This window comes from Capra hircus, chromosome 21 (genome assembly GCF_001704415.2).
Source record: "Capra hircus breed San Clemente chromosome 21, ASM170441v1, whole genome shotgun sequence".
In the NCBI taxonomy this organism is placed as follows: domain Eukaryota; kingdom Metazoa; phylum Chordata; class Mammalia; order Artiodactyla; family Bovidae; genus Capra; species Capra hircus.
Genome location: NC_030828.1, coordinates 25,694,065 through 25,706,250, shown reverse-complemented (window position 1 = coordinate 25,706,250; position 12,186 = coordinate 25,694,065). Strand labels below are relative to the sequence as shown.

At 38.5% G+C, this 12,186-nt stretch overlaps 1 protein-coding gene across 4 annotated transcripts in view; it reads right to left on the bottom strand.

The window, feature by feature from the left end:
• The window catches only part of ZFAND6 (zinc finger AN1-type containing 6), a 55,878-nt gene that overhangs the window by 9,693 nt on the left and 33,999 nt on the right, over positions 1-12,186 (bottom strand). Inside the window, exon 3 of one of the 4 annotated variants that reach the window (XM_018066299.1) lies at positions 6,608-6,753. The exons of the other annotated variants lie outside the window; for them this stretch is intronic. The gene's annotated coding sequence lies outside the window, so the exon portion shown is untranslated. The remainder of the gene's footprint in view (positions 1-6,607; positions 6,754-12,186) is intronic. 4 annotated transcript variants of the gene reach the window in all.

Genomic DNA, 12,186 nt, shown 5'->3' with positions numbered 1-12,186 from the left:
TATCTGATCTGAAGACTCTACACCATCAGAATGTTAAGAAAAATTCTTTAAGTCTACTTCAGCTTGGACACCTAGGAATGAGAAATACAGTTTGTTCTTTGTTGTATTAGTAAGGCCTAATCACTTAACCTTTGCTTAAAAAAGTTCATGTTTTAACTTGCATAACGTTTTCTGTTTAAAAAGCATTTAACATATTATCAATGCTGGTGAAGATGTGGAAAAATTTAACACTGGTAAAATGAGAAAGTGAGTCAGCCATTTTAGAAAGCTACATTGACAATTCATCTTAAGAGCCTTGTGAAAGACTGCCCTTTTGAACCCATCATCTCCGTCAACAGAATAATTTGGGTAGAATCAGAAAAAAATTATAAATACATATGAATATATACACACATATACACAAGGCATGTATTTCACAGCTTATTTATAATGCTGACAAACCTATTACTCATCAATAAGGATCAGAAAGACTAAATCTTTTTTTTTGTTTGTTTGTTTTTAGAAAGACTAAATCTTAAGGATAGGAAAGCTAACAGATTTTTTTTTTTTTCTGATGTATATCTTCCCTGTACTTTTAAAATCCTCTTAAATGAAGATACTACTATACAATTGGGGACAAAATATTTAAAACTAACAGGCAGAGGAATTGTTTGGGAACCACAGGCAATAATCAATTACAGCAGACAGAAGAACCCTGAGTGCCATTTTCCCCATACAGTAAGTGGTTCTTTGGCATGAATAACGTGACAGAAGGTAATAACAGGTTCTATCTTATTTAAAAAAACAACAACAACAAAAAGCCTCCCAAATGAAATGAAGGTTACTCCAAAATGGGTGTAGGTGTCTTTACAAAGAAGTCTATGTTCAAACATCATAAATGATAAGACTAACAATGAAGGACAGTGTTTTGCCACTGAAGTTTTCTTGAATTGATAAACAATGAAAGAAACCTTCACTGTTTACCACTAACAGATTTTTTTTTCCACCTAAATTATTTGCAAACATGTTGTGGATTGAGGGGTGAATGGGGTGAGTTTAATGCAAACTTCAGAACCAAGAGCAATAATGCATTTGACTGGATTATAAAACAAAGCAGGTTTAGGTTTAGCATTTACCTTTAAAAAGAAAAACCTAAAACTGTTGGTAATCTTTAGGCCTAGGAACAGAATCTGAGATTTTGAAAAACATCTTTTTTACTTTATGAAGCCAAGTCATCTCAGAATCCAATGATGAGTAAACAGCAAAGGTGGTTAAGAACCTGGAGCCTCATCAAGGAGTCAAACCATGACGTACAGTACCATTATATTCTTGATCAGCATACTGTCACAGCAAAATTCTTAATTTATTAAATCCTGAGACTGAACACACACAACTTGTTAATATTTTGTGTGACAAACTGGGAAATACACATAAAGCATTCCTGCTGCATACAGAGGTATGGTGAGTGAAGAAAAAGCACTTGAACAATTGTCTGAGTTACAAGCTGAGTCATCTTCACAGAACAGGTTTTTTGTTTCAAAGAACTGACAAACTGATTATTCAGACTTGATTATATCAGATATTTTCTCAGAAATGAATGAAGCCTGTTACTTCAAGAAAAATAACTAATAGTATTTATTGCCAAGGACAATATTTAAATAATAAAATATAAAAGCTTGACAAGTAATTTTTAGATAGTCTCTGAAATTAGTGAAAAAAGTGAAAGCGTTAATCGCTCGGCCATGTTGGAGTCTCTGTGAGCCCATGGACTGTAGCCCACCAGGCTCCTCTGTCCATGGGATTCTCCAGGCAAGAGTACTGGAGTGGGCTGCCTTCTTTCTCCAGGGGATCTTCCCAACCCAAGAATCAAGCCCATGTCTCCTGCACTGCAGGCATTCTTTACCATCTGAGCCACCAGGGAAGCTGATTAGTAGTGATATTAATGACATGTGAGTACTGGTTCTATTATCAACATTTGGGAGATGTGCATAAGCCAGGAAACCAGTATTTTCTAAATGACCAACGTACTATGGTACAAAATTATTCATGAACAAAACACTCTCTCAAAGGGAAAGATAGATCCATGGGTTTCAGAGTAACAGGACAAAACATTTTTACACAGTATGAGATTCTACACTGTAACTTATCCCTTTAAGAAACTACAAATTGTCACATTTTGGTGTAATGTGACAAAGAAGAGAGACATCTGCTATCTGAAAAGGTTATCAAAATACTCCTTCCTTTTCCAACTACATATCTGTATGACACTAGCTTTTTTTTTTTTTAAACATCGTTCAGTTCAGTTGCTCAGTCATGTCCGAGTCTTTGCGACACCATGAACCAACAGACTGAATACGGAGGCAACTGTGAGAATCCAGCTGTTTGTTCTAAGTCAGACCTTAAAGAACTTGCAAAAATGCGTAACAATGTCATGTTTCTTACTGAACCCTTTGAAGGGGGAGTTATTTTTCACAATAACTTTTAAATAAATTAATAACTAATAAATATTTGTGACTGTCTCACTTTAATTTGTAATATGATAAAATTTTCACAAGATATGACAGACACAGGCTAAAGGTCTTCAACGTACTCCATAACTTTTGAGAACTCAAAAGGTCCTGAAACCAAAAATTCTGAGAACCTGCTGCTGTAACCAGCATGGCAAGCAGCACCAGCTCAAGAAGACAGACTCTGACCCTGGAGATGGGAATACAAAATCCCCTTACTCTGTATGTATAAAACAGATGTACAGATAATATATATATAGATAACTGCATCTGTGGAATTAAAATTTTATGGAGGTAGGAAGCCAATAAGGAAAAAACTATTTCAAAAGACTCCTGGGAGTGGGGTAGGGGGCAATAAAGGAAAAAGATTGAGACACAGTGTCCTTATTTATTTTCACGGCTTGCTGGATCTTAGTTCCCTAACCACATATCGAACCTGGGCCTGGGCAGTGAAAGTGCCAGGTTCTAACCACTGGACAGCCAGGGAATTCCCAAGAAACACTGTTCTAAATCACCAACTATTCTATACTGCATATTAATGACATTAAAATTATATAAGAATTAAAAACTTTCCCTACCAGTACTGACAAATTTTTCAGTATATGCTGGCAATTACAAGCATCCAGAAAAGAGAACTATCTTATTTCTGTAAAAACTCAAGCAGAGAGTCACAGGTAAGAAGCACAACATGACCACGAAGCTTTTTGTATCACAACCTCTGCTTTTGAACAGTAAGACTAAAATTCAAAACGTTAACAATTTCCCCAAGCCAAAATACCCTGCACAGTAGCAAATTAGCAGTAATTTTATAAGTCAAAAGCTTTCAAAAACAACCATTATCACGGCAGATAAAAAGCACAAAGGATTTCACAGGAAAAGAAGAGAGAAATAAAAGGAAAAAAAATCAGTTTTATTTATTCATGGTTAGGTCACAAAATGTAACTTTCCATGAAGATTTAAAAAAGAGACCAAGAGCCATAAAAGGGTGTCCTAGTTTATCTTTATGTGTAGTGGCAAAGATGGGGTGGCTCTGGAGAAACTGAAAGTCTGGTGTCCCCATGCTCCGATACCTTTTTGGTAGGTAACTATGAAGGGCCCACGAACCTGGCATTCAGGAAGGAAAAGAGGAAAGAAAAGGAGAAAGCAGAACAATTCTTTGATTGCTCTAGGTATTGTGGGATTATAGAACCACAAATCCAAGGAGGTAAAGACTGAGACTGCCAGAGAAATGGAGGAATTGAAAAAAAAAGTACGAATTAAAAGAGAATTCAGAAAATGTGATTTGACTCTTAATAACATTCATAATCAAACCCACATCTGACTGTCCTCTCTACCTTCCTCGGATACTTAGTTACTCAGAGCTTACTATGGGCCACAAACCACTTTTATTGTTTTATTTATATTATCTCACTTAATTCTCTCCAGAACCCTAGGATGTCAGTATTAGTGATATCCCCATTTTAAATGAGAAAATTGATATTCAAAGAAAGTTAGTAACTTGCCCAAGGCCACATATCTGTAAGCTTTGAGGTCAATGTCCTTTTTTTAAAAAATCAAAAACAAAATTAAAAGAGAATGACTTTCAAAGTCCATCCTGTCCTGCCAAACCTACAAATTTGTGAACATTCATGAATTCTTATTCTTTTCATTTAAAGGTAATTTAAAATTTCATTCATTTACTCAACTTTAAGGTTGAATATGCAGCTTTTTAAATTTTTTCATTATGCAGCTTTAATTAGCTTAACTAAGTTCTTGAGAAGCTTTTTTCCTTTATGCCTTTTAACCTAAGAAATTTTCATTAGCATACAAAATTCAAGATCAAATACTTTTAAGACTACAAAGAAAGTTCATTACTAATTATTAAAATTCTGACAAAAGAACAGCAATGAATGAATGCAACATAGACTCAATTATAACTGCAAATACACGGCAAACCTATTTCACTCTGCTTCACTCCCTAGAGTTCAGTCACCAAGTCCCAATAATTTTCATTTGGAAATATCTCATGCTCTTTTCTTTTGCATCCCAATTCTGATTCTCATCATTTCATATCTGGGTTATTTTAATAGTATTTTTCCTTCTGTTTTACTACCTCTCCTCAAAATCCACTTATTTAAATTCTCCTAGAACACCAAGTTCTCATCATATTTCTTCCAGTTTAGTTACTCTATATTTGCCCCAGGAAGGAGTACTAGACCTATAACTTACCGTAACCAGTCCAATTTCCCTGCAAAGTAAATGCTGAGTGCAAAGTGAATAGGCTTGGGGTCAGAGCTCAGCTTTGCCGTTTTTATTGCCTATAAGAGCTTGAACATGTTACTAGACTTCCCTAGGTTTCAACTCCTTAAAAGGGTGTTCATATTTATATAACCAAATTAAGTAATACAATGTATACAGAAGGCATCCATAGAGTGCCTGGCACACAGTGGAAACTCAGTAACTGCTCTATCTCTGCTTTGCCTAAAAGTAGAGGGTCCTTTGCTCCCATCTGTTTGAAACAAATCATGCTCATTGCTGGAAACAAAAACCTAACTCATACTGCTCCTTCCTTGGTAAATGCTGTCTGCTTCACTTTGCCTACAACAATCCTATTCAGGAATCAGCTTAAATTCTACCTCTTCTGGTTTCGTTTCTGTCCACCTCCAACAGACACACTCTGTATCACCTTTTGGGGGCACTTAAGCTCACCTGTTACTCAAATGCTTTACAGGTATACAAGTCATTTCCCAGGTAAATGGTTTCTTTTTCAAATTCCCTTTTTGCCTAATATGAATACTACAAAGTATTTTGTTGAATACACACATTTCATTTTCGTTGGACTATTCACATCAGGCCCCCCAAAAGGGTTATTTTTCACTGAAAGGGGGAGAAAACAGACCGATGAAAAATGTTTCAACCACAGCACCCATGCCATTCATATACTGAAACAGTCACTCAGCAAGAATGACTGGTAATCCAAACCAGTCATAAAAGGCACATATAATTTTTCATTTCATTGTTCTCCCTCCTTCTGAAATAAATAGGGAGGATATATGGTTTACAATGACGAGTTAAATACAGAAGTTGTGAACTGGCAAACAAGTGAAATCTGACCCACAGGCATGTTTGGTTAGCCAGCACATATTAATTTTTTTTTAATTAGTTGTTAACTTTCAAAAGTTGGGGAAATGTCAAACAAAAAATCCCAGATTTTCAGCTCCTCTTGAAAATAGCAAAATCTGACAACAGTAGACTGATGTTCCCAAAAGTAAACCTATCAGGTGGGATGCTTCTCAGAGAGAGCCTATACTCTCCAACTCAAGGCTATCTTAACTTTCAGTTACCTGGCTCATAAGCATCAGAGTTTTAATTCTTAGGTTAACACCTACAACCTTTTCAACTTGGAATCATTACTATTTATTTCAGGAGAAGAAAGAAATACACATGCTGAGTTACATAAGAATGCCTACTAAACTTCGAACTAATACTGCAGGCCACTCAAAACTGGCTAATCCTCTGCAATTTTACCAAACGGAGATCTCAGAAAAGAGCAAAGTAGAACATTCTTCTATAATTTGTTTTATTAATAATAATTGATCAAAAGAATACCCATTCTGTCACAGGTGTTTGAGATTAATGTCTCCTGGTAGCATATAGTAATTTCCCAGAGTTCTCAGCATTTGGCTCCATGAGCTATCATGTAGGCAAGAGACATATGTTCTGGGGGTCAAGAACTTCTGCAAAGGTTATAGAAAACCTAGGGACATTCATAAAGTGAACAGACGAAAGAGCAGAAGATGTGGCGATGATGCTGTTCACTCTGACAGTAGAGTTACCCTGTTCACTCTGAGTTAGGGTTCCTACTGTACTGAGGGTGCCCTGCAGCTCTCTCTCTGTACAGGAGTTCCTAGGTCCCTATGTTAGCTTGTCTTTCCTGCCACTGTGTGGGCTGAAGGACAAAATGGCTTGAGTCCAGCTAACAAGAGGATGACATCTTGGGGGATACCAGATATTCCTTCCCGGCAAATAATTAATCCATCAGTTTCAACATACTAAGTTATACAAGGATAAGACACCCCTGAGCCAATTCTAGTATACTCAAACCTCACTTCCCTGGTTATTGACATAAAGTTTTCACTGACCAGCACAACAGGTCTCACAAATTGAGGCCACTATGGTTCTTCCAGGTTAAGAAGACAGGCTTCAGGAAAATTGATTGGCATTCCCACCTTAGATGACTCTACTCTGCTGCACCCAAAAATGGGTAAGTCAGGGGCCAGCAAGCTTTCTGTAAATGACCAAATAGTAAATATTTTAGATTTCAAGGCCATGCAACCTGTTACAATTATTCAATTCACTACTGTCACATCAAAGCAGCCACCGACAATGTTCCAATAGACTGTAGTTAATGACCACCAAAATTTGAATTTCCTAGAATTTTCACATTATAAAATGTTCCTCTTGATTTTTACCTTCACCACTTAAATATACAAAAGCCAATCTTGGGTCATGTGCTGAATAAAAATAGGTGAAAAGTGCCAACTCCTGGATTAAATAAGCAAATGGTGTTAATGTAATCATCACCGGAGAGAATGTGGGGAGTCTAGGTGGGCCTGGGACTCCCAGGGCAGAGGTCCTACTAACTGTGGGACTCTCTCTAATCCAGACAATGTAAATTTAAAGTATTATTTGCTCCCTAAGCTTTATCTCTTAATTAAGTATATGTTCATCACCCAATAAGGGGAAAAAACTATGAAAGGCAGCATTTCACACAAATCTTTAACAGCAAGTATAGTTTACACAGAGAGTTGTAGCTATGATGGAAAAATGACAGCAATGCTCTTGGTACAAACTGTCCTCTATTTAGCACACTGCTTTCTATTCACCAAGGCTATAAATAACATCCATGGTGTCTTAATAATTATAAAAGTATTCAATAGCTGGACATGAAGATATCATATTCCTGAACTGACAGTTTCTGTCTGCCTGGAACATCTTCCTCCTTACCCTTTCAGATAGCAGAACCTCTCTCTCACTTGCTGAGATAGGTCTAACCCTGCCTCCTCAGAGCCAGACCTGTCTCAGGGGGGGCATGTGATCCGAGTCTGGCCTATGACTCAGTCACTCCTCCCCGGATCTCACTGGTACTGTTGGGAGAGGCAGGCTTTGCTCTGTGATGACACTGAGACAATACCATGTAAACCAGGCTCCAGCCTCCAAGGAGACCCCCAGAGAGCCCCAGGATTCCTGGCATTCAGGCCCTTGGTAGTCCCCACCCACATTGTCTGGGTGTTGGTCTGGATAACAACAGAATGCTGTGCACGTGATGGTCTGTATCTGAGTCTAGTCAAGACAGACGCTGCATGCTGTGGCTGCTGCCCTGCTCTCTCTCGTGGATTGCTCGCTCTCGGGAAAGCCCTACGATGCTGTAGGGAGGGCCCCACCTGCTCAGTCACTGAGGCCTCAGGCCACGAGGCATCTGAGTGAATCTGGAAGCAGACCTTTCAGTCCTGGTGAAGTCTTCAGATGACTGCAACCTCTGCTGACATCTGAGCTGCAACCTCATGAGAGACCCTGAGTCAAAATTACACAGCTAAGCAGCTTCTCTATTCTTCACAGAAACCATGCGAGACAATAAACGTTTGTTGTTTTAAGCCATTAAGTTTTGGGGTAATGTGCTATACGGCTATTGATAACCAATACAGTTATTGATACATCTGTCTCCCCTGCTTCTCTTACTACCTTCCTATGGTGTATTTTCAACACAGCAGCCAGTGATCATGTTAAATCTAAAACAAAGCACACTGCATGCTTGCTCAAAATCCTCCAGCTGACCAAGTAAAAGCCAAACTCCCTACCGACATACAGGCACTTTATCATCTGTTCCCCCATTACCTGACCTCCCCTCCCACTCCTCCAGATCACATAACACTGCCAGGTATGCTCCAGTCTTAAGGCCTTTGTAACTGCTACAACTTCTACCCTCCAGAAGTCACTAGGAGGACAGGAGTTCCTCATCTACTTCACGTCTTTGCTCACCTGTCATCTTCTGAAGAAGGGTTTCCCTCATCCTCCTATTTGAAATAACCACCAGCATCCTTATTACCCTTTTTCTTCAGTACCCTTATCTTAATCTTTACTATTAAATTACACTTATTTCATCTATCTTCCCTCTACTAAAATGTTACCTCTGTAACAGCAGCAATTCTGTCCATTTTGTCCACTGATAACTTACAAAAATGCTTGGCACATGGTAGATGTTCAGTATTTGCTGAATGCGTGAATGAAACTGTGTTGCAAAGTAGCAGCCTTGTACTACAACCTGCAATAACCAAGCATTTACACCAAAGCAAATAGGCTGCAATAGGCTCCTTCTAAAGAAACTGAATTTGCTATTCAAGACAGGATCTAGGTTTGCCAGCAAGGACCACTACATGTTATACAGTTTGTGCCCTGAACAAAGAGGCTTAGCCTCACGCTCTTGAGCTTCAGGATATTTTTTTTCTAATTCAGTTCACTCAGAGAGGGCTTCATTTAGCAATGTGCTTAAGCTGGCACACCATGTTGTTATTTTATAATGAAAGTTGTAGTCAATTTTAAGTTCTCAATTTTATGCAGGTTCCATATTGCATATCTTAAAGAATTTGACAGTCATTATCTGCACAAAACAATTCAATATCTTTTTTTTTTTTTTGGCAAAACAGGGAACCCACTCAAATTTTCCCATTGGTTCCCATATTTATGTGTTTTCATTTACTTTTCTTCTCCAAACAACTAAATAAATGGGCATAACTGTGTTCCAATAAAACTTTTATTAATAAAAAGAGGTGGTAATGGGCTTCAGTTTGCCAATTTCTGTTCCAGAGCAATGGCAGGTACACAAGAGGCACTCAAATATAAGACAGATGAAAAAAACGCCTTCAAAACTATGCAATTTAGAGTGTGATCAGAAAAGATACAGCAAAATTAAATGGCTATAGGTAGATTTTTCTTTCTTTTATCCCAGTTCTTCATTTAAGGTGCCTTGCTTATACACTTGTGCTGCCTGCTGCTCTCCGAGGTACCATAAAAGATGAAAGTTATGACAGACGGCTCTGCTTGTAAGGATCAGTCCAAGTGTTAGGACAGGAATACGGATGTGTGACTTTCATGCATATACACAGATGTCACTTTTAATTTCAAAAATCCCTATGAGCCACAAAACTATAAAATGCACCCAAAACACTCTACTTTCATAGAGTTTCTCCCTTCTTTTTAATCAGTTAAAGAAACTGAAGTTAGGCATGCCAACTGACTCCTTCAATTCTCCTTTAATACAATATGTACAACCTACAGGTCTTAACTCTAATTGCCCCACTGGTACCATAGGATATTTCCAGAAAAGTTAAGTAGAGAGGGGTGAAAACCTGACCCAATGACCCAATCTGAAAAGGTGGTGGTGAAGAGGAAGAACACCTAACACAGAAAAAGGTACCAAAGCTGTAAACCTCTTGCCAATTCCTTAGATTTTTCACATCTCTTTTAAAATAATCTCCCCATTTCCCTTTTTCAGTTAGAATGGGTATCTGTTCCAATGTGTTCTGACCCCCGATTAGATTCCAGAAAACAGCAAGATCTTACAGAACATAAAACCACGTTTCTACTTCTTGCTATTAGAAGAAGCAGAAACACACACACACACCACATTTCTACACACACAGTGAGTGATGACCAGTGCTGACTCCAGATTACTTTAAGGTTTAGCAGGACCATCTCCAACAGAGGAAGATTCTCTTATAATAAAACACTGGTACTGAGTCCTTCCTGAAAGACGTAAGTTTGCCATCCATCACATTGCCAAGCTTTCAAAGGTGCTTCTAGAATAGAAAGCACTCTTCCAGCATTAAATGTAAAAAGTAGCTCACTTTAATCCAAGAAGCAATCTCTACTGACAGAACTCAAGACCTTCAACACTGCTTAGTTCATCCATCCATGCCTGTATTTTAAAAAATCATTATAATGACTCTAGTCAAAGCTATGATTTTTCCAGTAGTCATGTATAGATGTGACAGCTGGACCATAAAGAAAGCTGAGTGCCAAAGAATTGATGCTTCTGAACTGTGGTGTTGGAGAAGACTCTTGAGAGTCCCTTGGACTGCAAGGAGATCCAACCAGTCCATCCAAAAGGAAATCAGTCCTGAATATTCATTGGAAGCACTGATGCTGAAGCTCCAGTACTCTGGCCACCTGATGCCAAGAACCGATTTACTGGAAAAGACTCTGATACTGGGAAAGACTGAAGGCAGGAAGGGAAAGGGATAACAGAGGATGAGATGGTTGGATGGTATCACCGACTCGATGGACATGAGTTTGAGCAAGCTCCAGGAGCTGATTATGGACAGGGAAGCCTGGTGTGCTGCAGTCCATGGGTCGCAGAGTCAGACACGACTGAGTGACTGAACCGATACTGATTTTGCTGATGTGCCTAAAAATCACTTGACCTAAAACTCAGAGAAAATATCCCTAACTTTAACCAATATTCTTCAGTAAGTATTTTCCCTTCCTTTCTTCCTCTTGTGTGGAGTTACATCTAAAGCCAAGACCAATCTTTCATGTTCTAGACAAATACAGCTGCATGTCATCAAGACATGCCATGCTTAAAGTAAATATATTACAGATTCAAATCCAACCATCTAGAAGAGCGCTCACTGTCCGATACACTTAGCCACATATGTCTACTGAAAACTGAAACCTGGCTAGCTAATACAGCAGAATGAGAACAGAAGGCAAGAGAGTAAGGTTCTCTATGCTACTGGTCAAGAGAGATCTTCCATGATACCCAACTGAAAATACCCTCCTTTTTGGGTTTCCAATTCTAGATCCTAAAGCCTTACAATTGATTACTTTAAGGACTTGGAATAGGCCATTTACTATTAGTCTTCTCAAAGAAGAAACAAAAGATTAATAATAAAATCAATGACTCACTTAAACCTCACAATACCCCATATCAGGTAACAAATTATTACTGTATCTATTTTACAGATTAGAAAAGTGAGTCACAGAAAGGTTTAAGTCATTTGATCACGTTAGGATCTGAATCAGGCAGCCAGACTGTACACCCTGGGCCCTTAACCATGCACGTTACATGGCTTTCAGTGTAACTCAGGAACTCCATGCTACTGAATATTGCAAGACACAGCAACATAAGAAGTTAAAATGTGCATATGATCTAGGCAAAACTCTGTCACAGATGTGAGCGCAAGATCAACACGAAGCCTATGTCGTATGCTAAGGGTGCGGCAGGCCAGGGACAGAGCAAAAGCAGAGTTTACGAATGGTGCTCACACTCTCCTGCAAACCCTTCCTAGCCCAGGAAACTTAATTAGCTTCTCAGCACTCTGCTCTACCTGCTCAGCAGAATAACACAGACACAAAGAATCATCTCAGAGCGACAGAAGGAGAAATGGAAACAGGACCAATCTCCTGGCATAGTTTCCCCCAAACCCTCCATAGTTATATACAAGCTTCTCGTTTCCTACTGCATGTCCTTTCTGCCTAATTTCATCTTTAAAAATCAAACTTTTGCCTATGGCTGATTCATGTTGAAGTCTGACAGAAAACAAAATTCTGTAAAGCGATTATCCTTCAATAAAAAAATATGTACTAAAGGCTTCCTTCACCTACGTTTTCTTTATTCAACAATAAAGAAACACTAATTAAAGAGAAGGGCATAGAGTGCTAG